Raw genomic sequence first — 27911 nt, 5'->3', positions numbered from 1 at the left:
TGCCGCTTATTCTGTTTCGTCAACATGTGATGAGGGTAGGGAGTGGGTCACTGAAGGTTATGGAGAGGTTGGGGTGTTTAGAGATTTGACATGTTTTACACACATGCACTCTGTATGAATGTTCTATCACATGAACACCTTTCGGTTTTGGACGGACGCAGTGGTTACTGGAGTATGATCATGATTTCTATTGTTATATAAAAAGGTAAGAAAACCATGGATTATCCTCACTAGGGGGAGGCGCAGAGACACAAGTGGATGTTCTGTGAAAGAAAAGTCAGGAGGGGCGCTGAACTGCTCATATGAACAGAGATTTAAAAAATGCTATCCCACAACAAAGCAGCTGGTTTCACTAAACTGTGACATTTGTGCTTCAGACATATTATGTGTCCTTGAGAGAGCCTTACCAAAATGAGTGTCAAAAGTGGATTGATCATAAGAGGTCAAAGCATCCGGTATCCCAGGAATGTCTCCTGCCACCTCCTTCCTTGGTTCTTAAGCCACTTGCCATAGAGTTTTCCAATCTGCAATAGGTTCAAAGTTCTGGTGAGAAATGGCAGGGTACTTGCAGAGAAATGTCAGCTTAAATGAGCCTGTTGTGATAAAAAGCTGTCTTAGACCCGGCACCTTTTTGGTCTCACAATAACTTATTAAATCATTTTGATACTAAAACTATTGCACTTTTACACTTGACATATAATTTCTATGTCTGTCCATGCTTGAGGCAGCTTTTCTGAGCCATAAGCCTAAACCATGATGCAATTATCGGGTCCTATTCATTAAGCGAGTGCTGCTGCAGAAGTGTTTACGTAGATTGCAGTAGTGTTATTGTGCTAGAGTCCGGAAAGAGAGCCAAATAAACTTGAACTAAACACTGCAGTCCTTCTGTATAAACAAATCAGTTTGCTTCTGTCCGGCTCTTTCTGGGCAGAGCGTAAATGTTCTAGTAAACAGAAGAGGCACAGATAATGGCTCCCCAGGAAAACTACAAATCCCTGTCAGAATTGTACTTTTCTGCAATCCGGGACAGCAGAGTTGCCAAGAATACTGGGGCAGAGAGAACGGCTGGCTGGAGAGGGAGCACGTAGGTTTCCAGTTGGAAGGGGCCAACTTCCTTTTTTTTTTCTTTTACTGGACCTTAATGCCTCCCAGCTGGCTTCTGGCTATTTTGAAGCATTTTGAGTCCCTCAAGGACTCTTTCTATTGACTTTTTAGTATTTGAATTCTGTTTGGGTGCTTCGGGAACAGTTCTTTTTAGCCCCTAGTCAGCTCACCACCTAAATAGCAGATACCCAATTCTCGATTGGCTATATGCTGGCAACATTGACCCAAATGGACATTTGATCATGTTATCCTATTTTTGATGCAAAGATCCTGGTGCATTAATAGGTGGCTTTTTAATATTTTGGGAATTAGTACATGTCCCCTTTTCCCTTGAATTGTGAATAATCCCAGGCATCCAGTCTTCAACAGCCCTCTTCAACTCCTCATCTTCTGTAGTTGGTGAGTATGGAGAGGCCTTTTACCCTTCATTTGATATAGGATTAAGAAAGATATTTAGGCAGATGCCTCTATGAGATTGCTTATCATGACTTGGCGAGGAAGGTGTTAGATTGCCTGGCATGATTTGTGAGGTTACATATTTGCATATCACAACCTGGTAAGGCATGTAGTTGGTTTTTATGGTAATTGTGATATTATTTCTTTGTTTTTAGTTTTTTTTTGTTTTTTATTTGTTTTTTTGAGAAGGTTAATCAGTCTCAGCCTTGATTTGAGGTAGAGGAGATGACCACGGCTTTCAGCTTTTTCATTCATGACTTTTTGCATTTGAAGTGTGTTGTGTATGGATAATGACACTGTTTATTACAATGTTCTCATAATAAAAAGATTGTTTTTATAAGATTACAAGCAGCTTTCGTTGAGTGTTTATTACTGAGTGATACGTATTTGAACATGAACTTAAGAGTGGGATATCTATCTAAATGTATTGTGTGTTGTAAGTGGTACATGTCTTGTAATACACATGAAGGGTTACTGGATAGTGTGAGCAGTGAACTATCAATACAAATGTGACATTAGTAAACCCCTCTTTGCTGATGAATGAGTAGCAGCCACCCGCTACAGGGGTTTGATCGCCTGCTCTCATTACGGATGCACAGTGACAGGACTATGCTTTTCCCTACCCTTACCCCTACTTGTACCACAGCCCCTGCTGGGGGGTATCTTGGACACTCCCCTGGTGGTGGAGGGAAGACTCTGGAGGTAGGGGTGATTAATAATCCCATCACTTTGGTGATCCAGATGGGACAGTGCTCACTTTTCCTACACTGTAATAATATTCTCTCCACCTGGTTATTCGAGCGGGGTTTGTGGGGGTTTCACTCCAGTGAAGAGCAGGGTGTAAAGCAAAGCTTAAAGCACTCTAGTGAAGAGCATACGTTTGATGGTATCTAGCTAAAAGTTATTAACCTATATCTGTGTAACTGCTGCTGTTCAGGAACTGGGTAGTTGCAGGAAAGAGGTGCTAGAGATGTCAACACCAACTTTACATTGGCAGTGCCTGGAGGATTGCCAGGGGAGACCCTGTTCACATATATGAAGATACCTAGTATCAAGCCAGGAGATGTTTCAGACCCTACATATTAGGAGGGTATTAAATCGAATACAATACACACTATGGGTATGCTGAATTAGCCTTGCAGCAGGTTGACCACCCAAACTGGTTTGAAGGGGGCTTGACAAACCCCACCACATGGGCTAGACATGGTCCTATTGCTGTGGAAGCGTAAACCTTATAACAAATCATTAGGTTCCACTGAAACAGGGGGACAAAGGCCTGTATACCCAGGAACACTGACATTCATGACGCTGTCCGCGCTCAAGCTGTAGAATATAGAGCTTTGCTCCAGCAGCACCCAGACCAGTAATAGTAGGGGAGGAAGGAATACTTCCATTCCAGAACTTCAAAGCCTTACTGGGCCTTGCCCCAAAAGACAGCAGGGCATCTCTAAATGGCATTCCGGTATACTGAAACAGCTAGAGGCAGCATACCCTCGGGTCACTCCTCAGCAGAGGCCGTTGGCAATGGTAATGCCACCAGGTTGCAATGTACCCACAAAAACAGTGATTGTTAGATTAATGTGTATAGTTAGTTGTACCTTTGTTTAATTGGGACTCCTTCAATGTCCACACTAGTCTCCATTCTCAAAGAGATATTAAGCTTCTAGGGAGCCGAATCAGCAATGAGTTTAGAGCTGGCAATAGCTGGGGGGCAACTAATCCATGGTAGGAGTACCTATGTCCCTTCTAAAAGGTGAATCAGTAAGACTAGAATACATCAGACGCCTGGCAGTATTGCCCCGTGACCAAGAAGGGAACCCCCTGTTTGGCTGCATAGTTACAGCTACTTATAGGTCACTAGGCAGGGATTACCCGGGTAGACCCCTGGGGAATAGCAAAGGAAGGAATCCAGTGATAAGCCCTTTGATTGAGCACCACCTACTAGTACCAGACAGGAGCCACACACATACCTTCTCAACTAGAGCAGAAATGGAAGGGCAAGGGCTTCCAGTATACCCCTCCCAAAGAACATGGGAAGACCTTGCGTAGCAGAACGCTGTCTGAAGGATGGCACTAGTTCCAGGTAAGAAGCTAGTTGGGGTAAGGGCAGAAGTGGTGAAAAAAGATTCCATCAGTTAAGCAATAGGGTACAGCTTATTGTTAAGGATACCAATTGGGCGTCACACAATGGACCAGGACACTTGGTTTTAGCCTGGGAAGTGGCTCTCAATAGGAATGCTTTTTCTTTAATTTCAATAAATTCAAATTGAGCCGATACCTGACCCGTCTCAAACCCCCTTTTACAAATACTTTGGGTCACAATGGACCATAGACCAGGCCGGGTGTTAATTTTGAAAGCTCACAAAAATTGCACAAACTTTAATATTGGGCAGCAGTCGCCAATGGGATGATGATTACAATGGGAATGGAAGTTAACCTTCTAATAGGCGCACTTTTTGAATTAGGATAGATGGCACCCAAGTTAAGGTTTCCCCCTGCAATGCTTCTTCAACCCACAAATAATCGAATTCTCAGTGGATAGAAAGAAGCAACAGGTAGTCGGGGATAAGAGACCAAAAACAGAATCAAAACCCGTCCTTCCCTCATAAAATAAGAGGGAAAAACCCTTTGCAAAGGCCTGAAATGACTCGGATTTTGATAAATAATTAATTATATGTGTGTTTTAAATAATGCTATGCATATGTTTTATCACAGTATCACTAGCAACCATCAGGCAAAGTATCATAGATGCATACAGTTCACAAAACAGATTTGAAATTGAAAACCCAGTGCAGTCAAATCACAGTTTGGAAAGTGGCATTGTTATAGATAAGCAGTTTTAAATGCAAAAATGTTTTTTTAAAAAAAGAAATGGGTGAAAAACACTGAATTGGAATGCGGTCTTTTGGCTGGGGGGATAGATGCATATCACAGGGACAATATAGAGGTGAAAGGAGGGGTATAGGTGGTGAATTGAGAGATATTTGGAAGGTAGAATGAGGTTAGTTTTTAGGAAAATAGAGCCGTTAAAAATGAGAATCTGTTTTGAAATGAAAGGCAAATTTTACTTAAACTAGATTTAATGGCTAAGGAAAGAGGAACGCCACCCGTGAATATCAGTGTTACGCTGCAGTTGTAACCGTTCACGCAGTGTACCCCTTTTCTCTAGTGAAAATAAATTAATTTTTCATCAAAATATTACTAGTGACTTATGATCTATGAAAGATGGAATTAATAGAGAAATGGCACTAGTACTTAGAAAGTCAAGGACAGGGTGCACAAAACAGTTTTAACAAGTTACCAGGGTAAGATGGGATTGCTTAGAGAGTAGGACAGAGATAAAAGGGTCAAGATAAGGTAGGCTATGCGTTTCTAAGTGGTGGGATTTATACTCTCAGTCCACGCTTAAGTCTAGGGATTTTGGACAGTCGGCAGATTCTGGTCACAAAAGATTCTGGTCACTAGATGCGGGCTCTCCTGGCAAGACAGAGGGGCACGGTCTGGTCGCCGGATGCTAAAGGTCAGCGGGAATGCAGGTAGTGGCAAGAAGCCGGTCTGGTTTCAGGATGCTTAAGGTACCACAGCTTTCCCCTTTTTAATGGGATTCAGTGGGTTTTTCTGGATCAATGGCCTTGCTGGGAGAAAATCGGCTATGCTTTGGCCTTGCTGGAGTAGGGCCAGCAATGCTTTGGCCTTGTAGGGAAATTTGGGATCGGCAAGATGAATGGAGCAAATCGGGACCGCAGCCGCAGAAAACTCAGAAGAGTGTGTCTAGAGTCCTGTCATGGACTCTTATTTATAATGCATAGTGACATCATACAAATAGATGACTGGGCAGGCTTGGGTAAACACACCTATAACCCACTGGATTGGTCAGGGGTGCTAGTCCCCACCTCGCTCTCAGCTGGTAGGATATAAAGGGCAGGATGGCAGATTTTTTATGCGAATTTTACAATGTTCAAAAACCTCCCACAGTTACTTTAGCTAAAATCCGATTTTGCCACAAATGGTACATTTATACAGTTGAAGTCTCTTGGCAAATTACATAAACAGGTTATATATTTTCTGCAGAACCTTGCGGTCCAACTCTGCAATCTGTGAGACATTTTTTGTATATTTAATAATCCTTGGTCATTTTCAGTGTGAAATGTTCGGCCTACAATTCTGTAACTTTACACGAGCATACATACTATCATAGGGCCTATTTCTGTTAATTTATAATGTTCCATCATATGTCCTTTCCCCATGATTCACATTCTTGTGACGTTCGTGTCCCGTACATGCTAGCCAAGACCTCTGATTTGAAAGCCACAAAAATCACATTTAAACTGCTAAATCCTCATTTTTGCAAAGTCCTGCTGCAAAGTTAGTATTTAAAGTTTGTCTAAAATAATCTTTTGAAACAAATGGGCATCCTTTGCCCTTCACTAGAAGCATTTATTTTCCTCTTCAGCTACCACCAACTGTCATTTTCTCCAGAGTAAGGTGGGGTTTTCCCAGCATCATTGAAGATGTATTGCCCCTTCTCCATTTCACACTTCTGTGTCCTGGAAATTCCATTGTAGCGGGCACAGCCCAGACCAGATTCTGTCCAACCTAGTAATTATCACTGTGGTGTTAGTATCTACTGAGAGGGCCTATTTTGTCATCCTCTCAATAGAAACCTGTTTTTGGTTGACATACCCCCCTGCAGCCACTGAAGTTTGATTTAATTGTATTTATTTTTGTTCTGAATTGGAAGACAAACTGCTGAATCTAAGCATTGCATACATTGTATTTTCACAGTACAATCCCCCTTCACATTGCTAGGCAAGAAGATGTTTTTGTTCAACACAGTACTCTTAAACAAGCATTTTTCTTCTTTAGTTTGCACAGCCCATTTTTACACATGTGGTGCAAGCTGCTAGCACTTTGCTTTCAAATTCGATTTTTGATTTTCCATCTGGATTCCCACACGGTTTTGCAGCCATAGTTTTTTTTCTTGTAGGGCGTAGTTTATTTGAACCACCTATGCACTGAAATTGACATAGCCCATAGCTGGGTACTGATCATTGATACTTTGTAACTTAAAAAGTGAAGCTTTTCCCGTGTGGCGGAAAATTAAGTTTCTTTGTTGATTTTTCTCAGATTGGGTTAGACAGAGCCTGTCATTCAGGCGTAATACTTGGTTTTGCTGAAGCAGAATGTGGATATGAATGGGCATGGCAGGGCCTTATTAATAACAGTAGTTTGAGGAAGAACAGATAAAAATAGCGTCAGAGCAGCATCATTTTAAGGTAAAATACCCCCTTTTCAATGGGGACTTTGGTGCTGGCAGCAAAGTAGCGCTGCTTTTTCACTTTCTTTTTTTGTATATGTAAGATCACACTGGAAAGCTCCCTCAGTGTGCCCCGTTGTTCTATCCTGCCCAATATGTGCTTGGCAAGATGGTGCAACCATCTTTTTGTCACTGCAAAACGCAGTTTTGAGGCTATGATGCTCGCAGGAGCCAGCGCAGCCATTTTGTTGGTGACTGCAGATACGCAGCTTGGTGATGTGGGGGAAGTACAGCTGAGTGGGTAAATATATCCCACATATTGTAGCCACAAAGATACAGAGATGAAGACTATCCTTCCTCTCCTTCACAGAAAGAGAAGAAATGGGCCTCACACCCAAGGGAGAGTAGAAGCCTGCAATGGAGAAGAATGGAGAAAGGAAGCAAACTGCAGCTTTGAGAACGGACAATGGCACTAATGGTAGAAATTCTAAACCAGACTTGTAGGATAATACCATTGACTAAATATCCAAGGGATTGGTTAAAAGGGAGACACACGAAGCTTTCACATCATATACCTACTATTCAAACAGTAGAGGTTATTGTTCCCATAGGATAAGTGGTTGAGGAGAATAATGTGAATATAATTGCAATTCACATTAAAGGGGAACATCCAAAGGAAATAGAGGCACTATTTTGTCCTAATTTGCATATAATACAAGATGGCCTTTTAGCAGAACACGAGTGGCCTAGGTTATATGTTTGGAGGTAGGGAGTGGAGAGGGGGGAGCGGAGGAGATAATTAAACCAATTTTTTTCAGATAAAGTTTGGGAAAATGTGAGCTCCTATGCTGCCGCCATGGGCTGTTTGTAGGTGCAGGAGAGTTATAACAACATTGTGTAGGACATGCCATTGATTACTCTCCACATACAGTGCCAAGTGTATGCAACACCAAAGCCTCAGAATATCCAATCAAAGCACAGGCTATGCAACATTTGAAAGTAATTGTGGATCAGTAATTGAAACGCAGGGTTCTGATACAAAAGGCAAGCCCCTACAATACGGAATGAATTCCTGTATCCACACTAGATGGTTCATATTGGTTGGTAATCTATTTTAGAATCTTATATGCTAGTACATGGACAGAACATGCAGAGTTCAGGTCTTCTGATATAAGACTATTGGAACTGGTAATGGATTTGTTATGAGACCTACACAACCTTTGGATACAGAGAGCTATACATGCACAGCTAAAACCTTTAGGGGAGAACACAATGCTTCACTAGAAACCCACAGGGGTACAAAGTCCTGGGCTTTTCTCTAGTAGAACAGGTTTATAGTCAAAATGTCAAACAACAAAGTCGAAAGTCAAAGTCGCATTTTTTTTATTGCGTTTTTTATTCTAAATGGGGGGGCCCCCAACCCCCTTTTTTACAATGTTCTTTTTTGTTTTACCCACTTTCGACATTATTTTTTCGATATTTTGACTGCACACCAGTAGAACAATGTCCATCTTAGAAGGCATACAGACATGCTGGATATATGTAGATGACACACACTGCACAGGTGACTTGGATGAACACTTGGAGAAAGTGGACTTGATCAATAGGACACTAGCAGCTAAAGGCTACATATTCAATTTCAAGAAGTCTAACAGCCCATCGAGTAATCATATTTCTGGGGTTTTCTTTATCTGATGAGAGAAGGGGACTTGCTCCACAATTCCTTGTGAAAAGCCCAGGTATGCTTAAGTAATTGTAGGCTATACTTGGCCTTTTTAACTTTGGGTGATCATATTTGGCTGACTATGCAGCATTTGTTAAACCACTATGACTTGTTGAATCCCAACGTCCGTCCAGCAGAGTGGGAGGGAGAGCACACACACATCCTGAACCATGTCTCAAACAGATGACTCAAAGTAGTCCTCTTCAGGACAGGAACACAGATAAGGACGTAGAGGTGATAGTATTTCCTGGTCAAAAAACATTACCATTCACATGTCTATACAATTTGTGAGCTAAAACATGCTCTGGAAGAAAATATTCTGGCTGCTGGACAAATGATAGTGCAGAGGCAGCGCAGATCACATCAGATAAGGCATCCCTATAAACCAGAATAGTTCCAAATGTATGATCTGCAATGGTCTCTACAACCAGAAGCCGCAGTACCAGATATCCTGCTTTGGATGTTTGAAAACGTATTATACTGTGATGAAAGTACTGTCCAGCAGTTGGGACACGTTTCTTCTGCCTGTGCTGCTCTAAAGGGGAGATTCAACCATAACCGTGAGTTTGAACACCACAATGCACAAACAAAAGCACTTGCGGGATACATCCGCTCAAGTTGGTCTGCTACAAGGCCTCCTCCTTGCACTAAAACTAATTGATCCACATATGCCCACTTTAATTGTGTATGATTCAGACTGTTGTACAGTGTTATAACTTTGACCATTTAATGGTGGCAAGCAAACTCATTCAGGGATTCTAAAGGCAAGCCAATCTTGTCAAAACAAATTTTACAAATAATATGGGACAGCTAGAAGGCTAGACCTCCCATCTGAGTTTTGCGTACAAAGGACACCGAACAGATTCTATGCACAGTGCAGGTAATACGCTTGCTGGTCAGTCTGCAAGACAGCAGATTGTACAATGTGGTAGTCTAATTAACATGCTCAGCCCCATATATAGATAAGGACATAAAATCATGTCTAGATGCACAGGCCTAACCCTCAAGGGTTCCCCTGCAACTTATAAGTTTACTGTAAAAGAGACTACAGTCATAGTCACTATACTGAAGTCAAAAAGAGACCCAGTTGAACGGGTACTTCTGAACAAGCAGTATAGGTTAAAATGTATCTCTGCAGCACATGCAAGTGTAGCCTCAACCCAATTTGGGATTTCAACTGCAGACTAGATACTGGTGACTAAGGCTTAGTAAAGAGGTTACATAGCAAATTGTTTACAGACAACAGTGGACAATTACAGCAAACCACCAGCACACTCACGAGGGCAACATGCCTTTTGAATGCATATATGTGGACCACACAGGTCCACTGATAACAATCAACAAGTACACATATTTGTTAGTCGTGGTGGACAGGTGCACAAGGTTCACTTGGCTAATTCACAAGAAGAAAACTGATTGTAAAGAGGTCATAAAGGGTTTGCTGTCCTTAGTAGCTATGACGGCACCGAAATCGCTCCAAGCTGACAATGGGCCAGCCTTTTACTTTACTTTCGCATTTGTACTGCTCAACCAATAACCCATGGGCTTAAGGACGCAACAAAAAACATGACAAACAGATTAGAGCGGAAGGGTTTTTGTCAATAGGCTATACTGAATAGGTGTGCAGATTCTCTTGGTCTAGCAGAACAGAACTGTTAAGCCATAAGAGCAGCCCTGTCAAGCTGGGGCTGTACTCTGCACTTCTATAAACCCATTTTGCCCATAAACTAGTGGTGTCATAGAGAGCTAATGGGATAGGAAAGCAAGCCTTGACTAAATGCATTGTTTCTTTGATGATAATTGGGTGAGTTACGTGCCATAGTGCAGTATAGCATAAATAATCTCCATTGCCTTTCTCAATGTGAGGGTAAAACGCCTTCTAAGTTGCTGTTTGGCGCTCCTATGTAAATGCCTGATGTACACAATTCTTGTAGTTCTCTCAACAGGCCAGACCAGCTGCTCCTCATAAGTCTCAGATACTTCCATCGGCGAAGAAGCACCACATTTCCTATCTTACCTCACTCCGCCCATTTAGGTTCTTATTCCATTTGTATGTATGTAATTTATGCCCTGTCCTTTGCTTTAACTGCATTAATGTTCTCTCCTGCTATGTATTATATGCCTCTGCATGTACCCACGTATCTTTGCTTATTATCCCCAGTTTGTATCTTGCATCCCTTGTATTTTGACTGTATAAACTGTATTCTGTAACCGCTATCTTCACCTTAAGCGCCCAGATACACAGCATCAAGACAAAGTGAAATCACAGACTGCCTTGACATCTGAGGACAACGTCCTAGAGAAGATCCATGGTAAAGAAGCACTTGGACTGTGCTACCGACCTGTGAAGGTACTGAAACATATATTGGCTCAAGAACTGCTGTCGTACCAGCCCTGCTCCCTATGAAAGGTACTCCACAAGTCTCCATCAACTACCTTAAGCCAGCTCCAGGTGGTTATGCCTCTGTTCCCAATGGAGGAGACTCTATCTTGATCAACCTGACAAGCAGGTAGAAATAGATGAAAATGTGAAGGTAATGACTCCACGTCACATGAAAACATGTTTATTTTTCCAGGAACCGTAGCGCTAGAAACAAGGCTAGTACAAAGCAAAGTGCAAGGTCCATTGTGAATATGAGGATTTTTTGACCATCCAAAGTGCACGAAAACCTGCTAACATTTTGTTGGAACAGCGATCCTATTTTACACCATGCTGTGGATAAGCCTTCTCACCTTTTTTTGTCTTGAGGGGCAGGGAGACCATTCCAGAGGGAGGCTCCTGCGGAGGAGAGAGATCTACTCCCACTCTTTGCTTAGAGAAGCATCTTATCTGCAGAGAGTTGGAGCTAGAAGACCAGAGGGCTCTAGAAGGGAGGTATTTATGAAGAGGGAGTTAAATGTAGTGGGTCCCAGGCCCCAGAAAGCCTTGCGGATGATGCAGAGGTTCTTGAACTTCAATCTAGCAGCAAACTGCAGAGAGATTTTAGGATTTGGGAGATGCAGTCCCTGGGCTTGAGGCCAAAGAGAAGTCTTGCAATCCTATTCTGGATTAGCTGAAGAGGGTGAAGGGCGGATAAAGGAAGATTGAGGAAGAGGCTGTTGCGCATTGGACTAGTCCAGCCTAGAGAGGACAAGAGCCCTGGAGACAATGAGTTTCTGGGGAAAGGTGAGGCAAGGAGAAAGCCTCTGAGGTGGTGTAGCGGATAGTGGGCCTTCTTGGCAAAGTCTGCGATGTGAGGAGAGGAGTCGTCGTCAAAGATGACACCAAGGTTTTTTGCCTCACAAAAGGGTGAGTGCAGGGGACCCATAGAGGGCGACCAGAGGGAAGTGGGGACTTGGGGTCCCAATGAGAATAATCTCGGTATTACTGGCATTAAAGTAGAGATCATTGGCAGCACACCATGCCTGAATAGCAGTCAGACAGTCTGGGATGAGAGAGGAGGTGGTAGACGGAAGCTTGCAGGAGAGCTTTGTTGTATGCATAACACTGGAAGTGTGGACAGAAGGAGGAGATGAAGTGGGCCAGAGGTGCAAGGTATATGTTGAAGATCCATGGCGAGAGGATGGTGCCTTGAGGGACGCCGCAGGTGGAGAAGATGATGGGGGAGAGAAAAGGGCCCAGTTGAACCTTCCAAGGTTGGTCAGAGGGGAAAGAGGACAAACGGTTCAGTGCCAGACCTGAGATGCCATGGGTGTGTCAGAGCTGATTCATCAGGATGGAGTGATGGACCGTGCCTAAGACAGAGGAAAGATCCAACAGGATAAGAACGGAAGGAGAGTTGGAATCGAGATTTGAGAGCAAGTCATCTCAGGTTTTCAGAAGAGCCGTTTCCGTGCCTCTGGCTGCTCAACTGATCAGAGTGTTGGATCCGTTGTGAGATGGCCAGCTTCTCCAGAGTTTACCCAGGAAGGTCGGTAATGGAGATAGTGCAGTAGTTTGCCAGGCAGGAGGGTGTCGGCAGAAGGCTTTTTCAGGAGAGGATGCACAAGGCGGTGCTTGAGGGGGGAGAGGGAAGGAGCCGGTGGCAAAGGAGTGATTACAGAAATCAGTCCAGGCTGGCACAAGGAAGGCAATGTTGTCCTCAATAGTTCTGGGGGCGCAGGGGAGCACCTGTTTGGAGGAGATGTTCATAGAGAGGACTTGTCTAGAGACCTCATCCGGTGCTCTGGGTGAAAGAGGAGAGAAGAATGGAAGGGGAAATGGGGGGCAAGAGAGGGCCAAGCGCAGGGGAGGGAGGCAGGGAGGAAGGACGGTAGTAGAGTGGGGACAGGATGTCCTGAGTTTTGTTTAAGAAGTGGGAGGCCAGTGAAGTACAGAGGGTCAGGGAAGGCTGGGGAGATGTGGAGCCTAGAGTAGGATTGGTGAGTATCTTGCAGATTTTAAACAGTTCACCAGTGTTAGCCTCAGGGATGCAGGATTGGATATGGGCCCTGTGAAAAACCAGAGGGTTTCACAACCTAGTCCCCGGGTATCCCATACTCGTGTAGCCAGGGAAAGGCCATTGTTTTTAATGCCGACCCCGGGGGTGGATAAGCGAGTGAGGATCACCTGGGCAGGGTGTCCTTGGGGAGTGGGGGGAAGAAGCACCTGATGGTGAGACATGGTATCCCCTTTTCCCACAGCCAATCTAACCTCTGGCCATACCTATTTTATGGGAAACTACAGCTCCCATTATTCCTCCCTACTTTACACTAACAACACTACTGAGCCCAGGAAGATGAGGAATGGGGCCAGGAAGATTCCCTCTAGTGACTTGCAATGGCTCTGTGCCTTCAACAAGACCAGGCAGAGTCAGGCACATAATCCTAACCACACATACATGCCACTTGTTAACACTCCCTGCCATGAAAAAAGGTGGCACACACAGGCACTCTGTGAGCGATGCTGGGTATGATAAGATGCAGCTCTTCCGGGGCTTAAGCAAACCAGTCTATTGAAGTTGGAAGGCCAAGGGGCTGATCAGCACTTGCACAGAACGAGAGAGCCAGGCGAGAATTCCATAGTTTCGGAAAGCCGTAAGCGTGCCAAGACTCAAAGCGATTGAGAAGAAAGGATATACTTTCAAAGTTCTTCAAGGCAGCCCGCTCCCCTCCTGGGTGAATGATGAAGTCGGGGAGGAGCAGAGCCGGTATTGTTAACAGCCTTGACTGCTGCATGAATGGTGTTGAAGAAAGAAACCCAATTAACAGGACTGGTGAGTTATCGAATGCAACAAAGGCCCTGTTTGTGTTTAAAGGAAAATTAAACTGTAAAAAGAGTTGAAGTTGCACGTATGACGATAGATGCGCAATGGAAAGACAATTGCTGAAATGTGATGAGTATACAAAGTAACAGAGTGTACACATCCGAAAGTCCCTGTAAAACATTTGAAGTTGTGATAAAGCTGTAAACGAAGGTGAGAAAGTAACCGCGAACCTAAATGAAAGTTGATTGAACTGAAGTATATGAACTTTAAATATGCCAAGAGAGTAAAATATTAACTTTAAGCATGCCAATGGGGCAAAGTAAATAAAGGGAATTTCCAGGAAACTACAAGTAACAAGAAGCAATTAGTGTTGAGAGTTGATTAAGATTGACAAGTTGTTTAAAGACAGGTCGAAGTGGTCATGCAGAAGCCTATGTAAAATCCTGGCAGTTTCGAAAGTCTCAGACAGTACTTAAAGGAATGGTTCGGTCAAAAAATGTTATTGCCCCTACGGGTCGGCCATGTGTTTTTAAGCCTAAGTCGCTCGATTTTAGAAACATTTCCTATGGACCTTACCCGAGTTTTCGTCCATTAAACGCACGCGAAAACAGGCACCAGGGAGCTGCCATTTTGTGATAATCCTATCATTTCCCCCATCGCCCTGGCTGACCTGCTTTTGCGGCACTAAATCATATGCCCCGCCCCTGAGCCTGACATTATCAAAACATTAATATTCCCCACCACTCTACGTGACGTTACTGTGCTGCGTAGGCAAACGCGCCCAGTCGTCTTCTACGCAACTTCACACAGAACCCGGAAACCAACACAGATCAGCTCACAACACAGCGCGCCACAATTCGGAATATGAAACTGTACTTTAAAATCAAACAGCAACACAGTACATTTGGTAAAGTACATTTATTTGACATTAAATGTTTATAGAATATTCTGCAATTGCCATATGATCTCCGAAAGTCATTTATTTTCTTTTATCTCTATCCGCAAATCCTTAAAATTTTATCGTGAGTCACGCCCTGTTCCTTTATGGTACACAGGGTGTTGGTTTTCGTACAAAGAGGCACATTTGTCGCACGTTGAACCGCAAGGCTGTTCCATCAAGTAGGCACTAGGCCAGCGTAAAGGTTGATATGTTGCTTGTAGCCGCTAGTACCGCGTAAGGTCATATGGGCCCTTGGCGATCGTCCCATAAAATCATCAGAATGGTGCAGTTGTTTACATTAAACTGCAGCTGGCGGCTGAAGAAACCGTCTGCCGGTGTCTGAAACTGGTGACAGTGGCAAAATGGGAGTATATACCTATTTTGAAAACACAAAATTTATAATTAGTCTCGCCAGCCGATCTTTATTAATATTATTCATTTTATTTATTATGGCCGAGCTGAAACTATTTGCTTTCAAGGATAGTGCAATGGAGTATGTTCGGCTCTAAAATCAATGCGAAAACTAACTAAATAAATCGAGGTTGGTACACAATGAGAAACGACTTTTTGTCTACATGCGTGTGGAATGTGGACCTGCATGCCCATGTGCCCGCTACAAGGACGATCCCACAAACCTTTTCAAAGCTCTTCATTCATTCATTTATTCATGCATCCATTCATTAATTCTTCATTCCGATATAAAAGCGTCTAAGAGTTACTTACATTATATTTGCAATTTCCATTGTGTCTCTGCGTAATGCAGTCCGTAAATCCCACTGTGCTCTTGACAACGATTTTTCGAATACTGAACTAACATGAAACTCTGTCTAGTTTAAGAATTTTCTGCCTTATTGTCTCAAACGTTATTGCAACCCCAAACCCCTTCAAATAAAGTTCTTTCTGCATGGTCCCTGTCTCTCAAGGTCAAAAAACAATAGAACCTTATACTGCCAGTGCGAGTTGTGGGCCTCTTCAGGGCGCGAGCTGAAAATCAAAGCCGCTGACCTTCACTAGAAATTAGCATGCATTCTTTCTTTGCAACATCCCGTAGTAAAGCCATCTGTGAGAACTTGAAGTTTTGAATCCATCTATGTAGTGCGCCTCAATGTGCAAATGCGAACTGGCTTCTCTCCTATCTGCAACGGCTCGCTTGGCGCGTTCTAAGGCCCCAATTTTGTACTTGTTGTCTGCAAGCTTTGAAGCCCCAAAGAACCATAACTATTGAGACTTTAAATGTTTTGGGGAAGGTCAGGGAAAGTATAAAGTACCCGAGCAGTTGATTTGAAAGTGAGATTTATTATTTGTTTGTTTTTATTATTTGCAATACGCAAGCCTCCCCTTGGTTAACAGTGCCCACCATTATAAGAGATTGCGAAAATTGGTTACATCAACAAAAATATATACATACACATATAGACAAGGTCAGCAATATGAGGTGAATAGAGAGAGAATTCAAAGATGACACCCAGGTAGTTTGGCACCCAGGATGATGAAGGCAGGGGTTAGGGTTAGCGTACTTTGTATGCACACTGTACGATAACATTTATTTACAAAAAGACAATCGTATTACAATTATTTAAATCGGGATTTGTACTTCACAACCAGCTCTCCTTTGGGTGGACATGGCACAGTGGCAATGTTGGGTGGCAATGGATCAGTGCTCTGCACAGCAACGTTCAAAATTCCATATCTGTGCTTCTCTAATACAGCAACAATAAGGCTTTTGACAAAGTCGAACTCCATTTCCTCATAGACTGGTTTGATCACCCATTGCTTACTTCTTTTTGAAAAGGCCTTTGTGTAGCGAGGCATCCTTACATTACCCTTAGTCCTAGATTGTTCACGGCCGAGATTCTCGTTATGGGCCAAGACGGCAAGTAGAGTCCTATGTCTCATGCCCTGTATGCTGAAATGCAAGCGCTTTGGCCTGTACTTTAGGCACATGCTGTGGAACACCTCCAAACCTCCTGTGTGACAGAATTCTGTCAGTCCCCTCAAATCTCTTGATAGAGTTTTATCGAAAACAATCTTCTCAATGGCTTTGTGTGTCGGTGAAGATGAATTCAACCACTTCTTCTTCCGTGCCTCCACTGGGGATAAAGGGCCATGTTCGCATTGGTGGAAATGTAGGTTTTCTGACCAGCGGTGCACGTTGGTACAGTGGTGCATCAGTGACCGCCATTTTTCAAGTAGTATTTCCACTGACCCTTCTTAGTTTTGGAGCTCCACCAAAGATGGTTGCTGATAGACTGGGACCACTCTGAAATACTTTCCAAACCTTTTTTTTTTCCCTGCAGCCGAGATTTTCTTATTGATTGATTTAGCAAGATGCCATAAGTCAAATTGATGTTGAATATGTGGGAACTGCTCTCTCATTGTCTTGGCAATTGAAACGTGTCTATCCGTGGCTATGAGGTCGATGTGCATTCCCCTCGATTGTAGATATTCCACTGATTTTATCAATCCTAGTTTCTCCATGGCCACTGAGGATGTACATTGTGTTACCTGCACGATCACCGAACACCCAAATTTCTTACTATCCATGTCCTGAAAGTGGTAGGTGCAGTACTTGGCAGAAAAACCAGGGCTGTCGCACTGTCCATCGCCGGCTAGCTTGAATCGTTTGCCTTCGAATGTGCTTGCTAGAGACAATTGTTCAATTTTCCAAGCATCACTAATGGCCGGAAACAGATAATCATGTTATTTGTAGTACTGCGTTTTTTAAATGAAATGGAGTCCCACAAACTGAAAGAAAGACTTTCTAAAACTGGAGCCACTAAAAAGTGATGCAGCTGCACACAGTAGTTTGCCTGCTGGCAGTTTCCCCAGCATCGGTTGTGCAGACCATGAGAACGTATGATGTAATCTACAGGCGGCATGTATTGTGACGTTACTGCCTTGTTTTTGACGAGTCACATGAATCAATGGCTTCCCACATACTTTCCCTCTGACGGAATGTCCACATTTCAGCATACTTTCCCTCTTTCATTAGACTGTCATCCTGCGTCAAAGTTGATTTGGCATGTACGCTGTTGCTCTGATACATATCCGCATGTCTCCCCTTCCTCTTGCGCTGCAACGACTATATTTTCTATATCCGCATAGACAGCACGGAATGAGGCTCCATCGACTCCCTGAAACATAGTATTTTCATTACTGTGTATCAAAATATTGTTAGCATAAAACACACGTGAGGACGAATACACAGGTACAACTCAATAGCCAAACACAAGTTAAACATTGTGTGGAACAATCAAACGACAAGTATTCGAGCTCTGATGACCTAGTTCGATGGAGATGTCAGTATCCATACCTCTGGCTCTACATGGACTGCCACGAATGATTGTATTGAAGATGAGGCATCAGCAACTCCCTGAAACACAGTACTTGCGTTAGTATGGTTTTCAATATCGTAAACATAACACACACTTGGGGTCAACGGCACAGGTACATATAAAGAGATAACCACAAATGTTGCATTGTCTAAAAGAATCAAGGAATATTTAAAAATGATTAGATTTAATCAACTTATTTCTCCTATTTGTTTACATCTGCATCATCTAAATGAGATCTTGTGATTGTAGTGGAAGCTCCATCATCTCCCTGAAACACAGTACTTGCATTAATAGGGAAGAAAGTATAGCAAATGGAATCACGTTATATGATCAAGCTCGATGGAGTTGTCAGTATCCATACCTCATGCTGCTGAAGAATATCTAGGGCTGTTGTCAATGTGGTGCGCACTTCCGAAAGCTGTTGCGCCGATTCGTATCCGCATGGTCCCGCTTCCACCGGAATTACTTGAATGGTCAGGCTCTGCATCAAGTGCGTGGGTTGACGATTCAACAGCCTGAAACATAGTATTTGCATTAGTAAGGATTACAATATTGAAAACACAATACACGCTTGGGGTCGACCGCACAGGTACATATCAACGGCTAACCACAAATGAAACATGGTGTAGAACAATCAAACGACAAGTGTTCCAGTCCTGATGATCACGGTCAGTTGAGCTGTCGGTATCCATACCTCGGGCTGCTGAAGAACATCTAGGGCTGTTGTCAATGTGGTGGACGCTTCAGCATCTCCCTGAAAGACAGTACTTGCATTAGTATGGATAACACTAATTATAACCGAAAACAAACACCAGGGGACGACAACTAAGGTGTATATCAATTGGAAAGCACTAACCAAACAATTGGTAACATAATCACACGATACATACAAACTATTACTTGACATGCATATAACAAGTCTGTAGCGGAATAGCCAAGTATGATTACCTGATACGCGCTAGAAGTGGTTGATAACTGCGAGCACGTGACGGAAGTAGAATGTTCTTGCTTCAGATTCAAGGGATAGTGAAGAAGTTGTAAAGGTAAATTATTGTTTGATAATGAAATGCCAATATTTAAAATTGCCATGTAAGGAGACAGAATACTTGAGTAATGCGCAATATAGCACAGTTCCCTGTGCCCATATACAGATTTGGAATTGGAAACAACACCTAAAATATCAATGAATCCATTCGGCTACCTACACACTACCGCAAGGCCTAAAGCTAAAAATGGACACTTGACTCACCAGTGGCCGATTGTAGACGAATAGAGTGGGAATAGCGTTTGCGAGCGATTTTCGTGTCGATCGCCCTTTGTTACCCAAGATGTGGTGTACATGTTCGAGGGAAAGTGCCGGCCGCAGATGCGGTATTGATCACCCCTCTTGTCCTCAAAGACTTGTTGGACTCTACTTTCCAGCTCATCCAGTGGATATCCGCAATGTCTGACCCATTCTCTTATTCGATCAACAGTTTTCGGGAACACATGTATTGTAGTGCCTTCAGATTTAGCATGGGTCTTCGAAGGGCAACCGCTAATCGAAGAGGCAGGCATTGTTGAAAATTCTGAAAAGTAAATATCAAGATTATTATAAAACCTTGATGAATAAAAATGTCATAAAAAAAGTAAATGAACCATACCATGCTCAATGCAAGGTTTGTTTTGGTCGCCGGAACTATACCAGTTCATCATGTGCGGCTTAGTATTTGCATAAATTACAGAAATTTCTGGTTTGTCTTGCAAGAAAAGGAACCATGCTTACATTATAGACTGGACCCCCGAAGGATGCAATTCAATGACAATTGACACAGATGAAAATAAATAGATCTATTGATAGCATAACAATTGAAACTCAAGTCAGTAGCAATGAGACCAATGACCATAGCTCTATTAGGTACTGTAATAGCAAATAGATTGAAATGTAAACCGAAATATGACTAGGATACATGGCCTTACCTTGACCAACAAACAGTTGGATTCAGCAGGCCGAGCAGTATGTTGCAGGAGAACAGGTAGATGGCTACAGGTAGCACACTGACGAGTTTGCTCGAAGCGGTCACAGATAGCACGGCGACGAGCAGATTAGCATAGATCTCAGTGCTTCTCAGGTAGAAGGTTCAGGAGTTGACTTGCAAAGCACAAAGATGTTCTCATGAGACATATCAAGTGGTTTATAAAGTATTAGAAACAAGGGTGTGTTTGTGAATGAATGACGTGTGTATGTCGTGGTATTATGTTTATTGCAGGGGGGCGGCATGCCTCAGGGGAGGCCTGCCTGGAGACACGGGGTCTGAGGTGGCCATGTGAGCGATGGCCCCTGGGCGTGGGATACCTTTTGAAGTGTACATGCTGTTTGGCAACTTGGCCGTTTGCGCCCGCCCCTTGCCCTTATGTGATAACTTTGCATGACATTTGCGTAGATGGGAACACTGAGCAGGACACAGGGCATCCATTTTTGTACCCCCTTTCCACTCCATTTTGGTGACCAGGCCTCACTGCGATAGTACAGTGCGCAGAGCACATGGCCCACGGCCTTGTTACCACTCTGACTGGAAAACTCCAGAGGTATTTGCAACAGCTAATAAATGTAACACATCACTCTCTGAGATCACGGTCCTGCATGTGAACCGGCTTGAACCATGCACATGGCTCGTTCATCTCCACAAATGTGTCCTTGCCCACGCACCCTCGCCAGTGGAAAGTAACTGCTATTCTGACCCTGTGTCCCTGCAAGGTATTCTCTTCATGTGCCAGACCACTGACCACGCCATGATGGCCACCTAGCAGATCCCCAACTAACATTAGACCCCTACTGCAGTATATCGTTGCCTATCAATAACAAATGCCACATATCGGAGATTCTTGTGAGCACAGACCCACACTTCAAACACTGTATTATAGTGGTCAAGACCCTTGACCTAAGGTCTGTATAATCCAATGTTCATTGATAGTATTGATATATGTGTGACTTTTATAAAGACATAACCGACTGAAAGACTTTGAACAAGTGTTATTTAGTGCATGCATTATTGATAATATATTTGGTTAGCTTAGATAGTGACCACCCCGCTTCACATCGACCTGAACTTCGCCCATTCCGAGCACAGGTGCCTGACGTCCATCCTTGAATGGAGACACACTTGATTGATTTAAAAAATCGAAACAACCTCTGTTAAAATATATGTGGTGTTTTATTTTGTAGCTTATTTTGATGACACAAAAATACAAAAGTTTACACATTGTACAGTTCAGGTTGCAGCACAGCGAGAGAAAATCCCCTGTACCGACCGCTGTGACTCGGGAATGTTTCTCTTATGGCACGAAGGGCACAGGCGGGTATTACTCTTCGAACGCGGTGTCCAAGCCTCCCGTGAAACCACCATGTAAAGGAACGATAGGCCACCAGCCTGTACCATCTGTGAAAAGGAATGAAATAAACTGTTTTTAAATGACCAAGATATTTTAATAAACGTTTGTATTCTTGTAACTAATGGCATTCTGCTCGGACAAATGCTATCTAGACACTGCACACTATTGAACGACTTTCATGCGTTACAATGATATGTATATGTAATTTTGGATATAGTAGAAGACCATGAAATGGGAGTGGCATGACAAGCAGAGTATACTTACTCGTTACTCGGATTACGAGGACGAACAGTTGCGCGAAGTTCGTGCATAAGCACCATCATTATCCTCAACACAGACCGTGTGAGGCAGTCTGCCCTGAAGTCTGGCAGCTCGGTGATGCATTGCGGTCGTGGCTCGCCTTCATAAATGTCGGCCACGCATCCCGAGTTTTCACAGCAGCAGCAGTTCTACTCCTCGGTCTGCATTAGCTCGCACCGATTGCATGTGAACCAGGTGGAAACACCGTCCATGCGACTAGGTCCAGTGTCTTCATCCATTGATTCGTCCTGCCAACTGCTGTCCGAAGCCCCATTGTTTTCGCGTGTTTCCCTTTCCAGTAGTTCCTCCCGGTATACTCGGGCTCGTACATGTAGGGCATTATTGTATCCATTGTGTGTTGCACAAACTAAAATAATTGATAGCGGTGGTACTGGTATCTGTCCACATGGGCTACAAGCAACGAAGGTAGCTGCCCAGAGCACAGAAACGAGTCACAGAATACTCAGTAACACAGAGAGAGGAATGGAATCTAAAGTCTGCTGCTGTGTGTTGTGAAACGGTCTGTTTATACTTATTGAGGAAAGGGGCGTCCTGCCATTTGCATGGCGACACGTCATTAGCTGAAGCGCAGCGAATGTTGACACGAGATGTGCTTTGGCGTTGTGATATGGGCGGTACGCGTCTGCTGATGACAGGCTCAGGGGCGGGGATATGATTTAGTGCCGCAAAAGCAGGTCAGCCAGGGCGATGGGGGAAATGATAGGATTATCACAAAATGGCAGCTCCCTGGTGCCTGTTTTTGCGTACGTTTAATGGACGAAAACTCGGGTAAGGTCCATAGGAAATATTTCTAAAATCGAACGACTTAGGGTTAAAAACACATGGACGACCCGTAGGTGCAATAATCATTTTTGACCAAACCATTCCTTTAAAGGTTGTATGAAGTGAAATGTGAGGAAGGGAACCTCACAAAGAGAAAGGAGGGTTTGACCCTGGCAGGAGACCCACGTGAGAAGTGAAACTACAAAGGATTGTGAAAAGAGAGAGCGGTTTGAGCCCTGAAGAGAGAAGCCTGTGCTGAACTGTGGTCAAGTTAATTGCCAGCTTAATCAAAGTCTCAAAAATGATAGTGCTGCAACATTGCTTTTCATCCACTAGTGCGGACTGATTGAACTGGCCTGAAGTGAAGCCATCACCTTTGAGGTTCCAAGCACTATCACTGAGACTGGCAGATCTCCTGGATATTAAGATGCTCATCACTAGCACCACAGAGACCTTCGTAGCAGCATCAAACAGAACACTGCAATTGGCCAAAGATGTTTGGATGAGAACACCAGACTCGTCTGAAGAGATTCAAGCCCTCTTGAAAAGCTCTACTCCAATAAATGGGAGCTCCGTCCTGGGGTCTATTACTAACTGGCTGACAAATACAGTTTCTTCCTTCAATCCACTGAAAGGTTTTGGGGACTTTTCTGGAAACATAGGCTCGGAGATCACACCTGTCCTCGCAGCTGGGTTCATCCTATTCATGATAATCTTTTTTACTTTGTTGTGACAAGTATCAACTTGTTTGATGCACCTAAGCTGAATCCTGAATAACAGAAGAAAACTGTTTGGAATTGTTAGTGTGGCGAACATCTACTTGTCCCTGATTAATCAGCGGCTGAAGTCCGCTGACCAGTACCTGCTGCAGCAGCTCAACTCAAGAAGAAATGTTTCATTATTTAGTTACTAGCGAAGATTCTGTGTGACTACATTTTAGCAAAAAAGTACTCTTCCATGTTCTACATGCACTTTTGTCCCTTCACTCTTATTACCATGATGCCTATAATGCCTCCATAGCTTGTTCTACGGCTCATGTGGTGTGACCTGTAATTTCGATGTCTGTCTATGCTTGATGCAGCTTTTCTGAGCCATTGGCCTAAACCATGATGCAATTGTCGTGTCATATTCAGTAAATGCGAGTACTGCTGCAGAAGTATTTACATATATCGCGGTAGTGTTATTGTGCGAGGAAGAGAGCCAAATTAACTTGAGCTATAACACTTCAGTCCTTCTGTATAAACAGTGCTATTTGCTTCTGCCCAGTCTTTTCTGGGCTGAGCGCCAATGTTCTAGTAAACAGAAAATGCACAGATAAAGCTTATCCATGAAAACTACAAATCCCTGTCCAAATTCTAGTTTTTGTTCGTTGCTACTTTTATTGGAAAACTGACTATTGCTGAATGACGAAAGCCACCCTGGCTAATATTTACACAAGAAAAGCTGCTGTCCACTGAACACTTTTGTTGAAATGATTCCTAGTGGCAAATGAAACTTGTGTCCTTGATATTTCAGTGCTTGTTGAATTTTGGTGATTGTAGGTGTGGATAGGCACGGTGCAAAAAAGTATAAATAGTCGGCTCAGGCTCTGCACACAGCTGTTCGGGGCGGCGCTGCAAAGAAGACTGGGACAGACACACACGCTGGCTGGAGAGGGAGCACAGAGGTTTCCAGTTGGGAAGGGCCAACTTTTTTTTTTTTTTCCTATTACTGGATCTTAATGCCTTCCAGCTAGCTTCTAGCTGTTCTGAATCATTGAGTCCTTAAAAGATTCTCCATATTGACCTTTGAGCAGAACTTGGATTCTGTTTGCGCTACTTGGCGGTCAATTCCGTTTTTTCCCCAGGTCGAATCAGCTAACCAGCTAAAGAGCAGACAACTCATTCTGGATTGGCTATATGCTGGCACCATTGATCACAATGGACATTTAATATTTTTTAAGCAGTTTATCCAATTTCTGATATGTTTGATGCAAAGATCATTGTCCATTAATAGGTGGCTTTTTAATATTTGTGCATTTTTTCATTATTTCCTAGAATTGTGGATAATCCCAGGCATCCAGTCTTCAACAGCCCTCTCCAACTCCCTACCTTCTAAAGATAGTATGAAGAGGCCTTTTACGCTTCATTCGATATCACATTGAGCAAGGTATTGAGGTACTGATTGAGGCAGATGCCTCCGAGATTGCCAATCTTGAGTTGGTGAGGAAGGTGCTAGATTGCCTAGCATGATTTGTGAGGTTGCTGATCACGATCTCGTGAGGCAGGCAGTTGGTTTTTAAGGTGACTGATTTCTTGGAGAAGGTTAATCCCTCTTAGCCTTGATCTGCAGTAGAGGCAATGACAACTGTTTTCAGCTTTTTATTGGTGACATTTTGCATTTTAAGTGTGTTGTGTATAGGGATGATGGTAATAAAAAAGCATTGTCATTATTACAATGTTCTCATAACTAAAATTTATTTTTTTATGAGTGCAAGAAGCATTCATTGAGTGTTCGTTACTGAGTGATAAGCATTTGAACATGAACTTAGAGTGGGGGAATCTATCTAAATGAATTGTGTATTGATGTGCTATAAGTGATATAAGTGATAGCCCTCTAACACCGCTCTTTCTCAAAATCACACATGCATCCCTCCACCACCATGTCCTCTGCCCTGATCACCCTGCTTCTCTATTCCTACCACCTACTGACCCTGGCCCACCTCATCTCACCATGTCTACCATACTCCACTTCACCAAACAGGGCTTCCTATTTCTTACTTCCCTCCCCAACCAGTATGCACCCACACCAGCACTACCACACAACCTACATAGGTCTAAATCCCTGAACCGCTCATATCGACACCTAGGCCCACCCCCACTCTCAGCTTCCCCCACCTCACTGCTCTAAGAACTCCACACCTTGCTAACAGAAGATCTCTCCACAGAGACCACCCAGGCACTTGCCCCGTCCACACAACTGAGAAATGCATTCCTCTCATATCACACTGTGCACTTGACTCCTCACTCTGCTTACACTGCCACCTCCCTAAACACTCCCAGCCAGACAATTTTAGTAGCCCTCATAAATGTCAGATCTCTCCCAGCCCATGCTCTAGATATTGCCGACACTATCTCGCATCTTAACCTAGGCTTCCTAGCGACATCTGAAACCTGGCTTAACGATTCTGGCCCAATCTTGTTCCTTGCTGTCCCAAACAACTATTCCATATGCAGAAAGTATAGATTCCACTCCAAAGGAGGCAGAGTAGCAATCATTGCTAGATCGTCCCTCAACACGAGAGAGGCTCCGTCCCCTCCTCACTCCTCCTGTGAAATTATACCAGTAAAATTGTCCCTCTCAACAACAGCTACCCATAACCTTCATCTCATCCACCAACCATCTGGGCCCACTCACGACTTCTAGAACGAAATAGCGCAGCTCGTATAGTCCAACTCCTCTCCCAAAACCCAAACAGTTCTACTTGGGGATTTCAATTTAGGTCTCAATGATTTTCAGGACACCAATGCCCTATCCCTAGCCACCATCTTAACTTCTCTTGGTCTTACCCACAGGATTCAGGACCCCACCCATGTAAATGGTCGCACTATCGATTGACTGGCAGACATCAACTGTACTACCACCATCACCTCCAACTCCCCCCCCCCCTCCCCCATCTCCCCACCTGCCCCCTGCTCTTGGCCCTTGGACAGACCACCACCTTAACACCTTCAACATCAACACCATGATTAGCCCAAACACCCCTACCTACAGAAGCTCCCTCTAGAAATAAAAAGAACATCACAGCTAATAACCTGCTACCTCTACTAGAACCGATCATGGCCAATTCCGCCGACCCCCACCATCATGACCAAAACCTACAATGACACTATTCCATCGGCCATCAACAAAATTGCTCCACTCGAGAAATGCAAAGCCAACAGCCCAACTCAATACCTGGTTCACCCCAGAGCTAAAAAGTCTTAAGAATTGCCAAAAGGAAAGCTGAAACTCAATGGAAAAAGTGCCCTACACCGGCCAACAAAATACTTCTTCAATACAGCCTCTGGGGAGTTCAAAAAGTACTAAATAGAAAAGGGGAGCTATACAATGTTAGAATCGCTAAAGCCAGCTCCAGTTCGAAGTAACTATTCCAACTCCTTAGACAGGGCATACATTAGTTTTCAAAATTGATTAGCAGAGTTTGCTAATTAATATTGTCTTGATTAGCAAACACACCCATTTGATTAGCAATGTTGTACTAATATTTTTCATGTCACCAGAAGGTATTTGTATCCAAAACATAGAATTAGCATCTATACAACATTGTGTACCGCTGAAGATATTATCAGGCCTTGCAAATTCTTTAAAATTCCACTAGACCTGAATGTTAAGTAATTTAGTTTACCTAGTTTAGTTTACCTACTCGACCTAAAGGAAATGCACACTACCCATAGCACCGGGTGGCAGAAAATGTAAATGCTCTTTCTGTAAAATGGTGCATGTCGCCTCAAACCCACTTTGTTTGGCACATTGCTGTGTGCTATGCACAGTGAAAAGTATTTGACATTTACTGCAAACAAGTACATTTTATATACAAGTTCCAAACATCCCCTACAAATGGTACTCACCCTTCACAAAATCTACTTTAGTGGGCAATTGGACTTTAGGGGCTCTGGCTTAGTGTCTGTAAAATGTACATGGTTAGTCGCACAAATGGACACAAAATAAATAGATATGATAAAAAGGCTCTGAAAACAGTTTGGCCAGCTCTATCCCACAGATGCTATATATAATGCAATCATAATATCACAGAGCAAAGTGAGCTCTGGAGGCTAACTACAAGGTGTGGTATTGCAGTAGATGCATCAATGTACAGTCTGGATGGAACTATTGACCGTTCCTTTGCATAAACAGTCAGTTAGCTTTGTGTATTAATTATGTAAGAGGAAAGAAAGTGTAAGAGACTAAGCAGACTGGATGGCAAAGCAGGCAGAGAACTGGTCAAACTAGGTTGAATATAGTAGTTTGCTGCAATCTCACTTTCAGGACAACTGGTATAAAACAGCTTATGCGTTGAGCTCCAGTTGCACAGATACATGCAACCAGCAGGTCACATAACTACATTTGCCATTAAAAGAAGTTGGCCGTGTGATCATGTACATTTTCAAAAGTGTTTACTCATCAATGTGATGCATCTTCCACAACAACAACAATCTAGTTGACACTATGAGATTTAGACAAACCAACCTAAACTTTACTGTAAGCCATGGAGACAATATATTGTTTTACAGAAGTAATACTTAGTTATGCATTATGCAACAAGTTAATTGTTAGGTATGGAATGATGTGATTTAAAAACAATAATAAAGTTACCATACTGGTCTTTAGGATATAGTTAGCTTAATATAATTATCATCCAGATTACTACTGGTTATCAATTATTTGCAAAAGAATATATTGCCTAGTGAAGGAG

At 43.2% G+C, this 27911-nt stretch overlaps 1 protein-coding gene across 10 annotated transcripts in view; it reads left to right on the top strand.

Moving 5' to 3' along the window:
* Positions 1–27911, top strand: part of GNG7 (G protein subunit gamma 7) — a 796319-nt gene that overhangs the window by 37103 nt on the left and 731305 nt on the right. For 2 of the 10 annotated variants that reach the window (XR_011302992.1, XM_069646620.1), the window contains exon 2: positions 24493–24558. The exons of 6 other annotated variants lie outside the window; for them this stretch is intronic. The gene's annotated coding sequence lies outside the window, so the exon portion shown is untranslated. Of the gene's footprint in view, positions 1–10871; positions 10891–24492; positions 24605–27911 lie in introns of those variants that run through there. 2 more of the 10 variants (XR_011302993.1, XR_011302994.1) reach the window with 2 other exon arrangements.

The sequence above is a fragment of the Ambystoma mexicanum genome, chromosome 1p, assembly GCF_040938575.1.
Source record: "Ambystoma mexicanum isolate Mex_15411 chromosome 1p, UKY_AmexF1_1, whole genome shotgun sequence".
Classification (NCBI taxonomy): Eukaryota; Metazoa; Chordata; class Amphibia; order Caudata; family Ambystomatidae; genus Ambystoma; species Ambystoma mexicanum.
The sequence above is the reverse complement of the archived record's forward strand: the minus strand, read 5'-3'. Positions and strand labels throughout refer to the sequence as shown.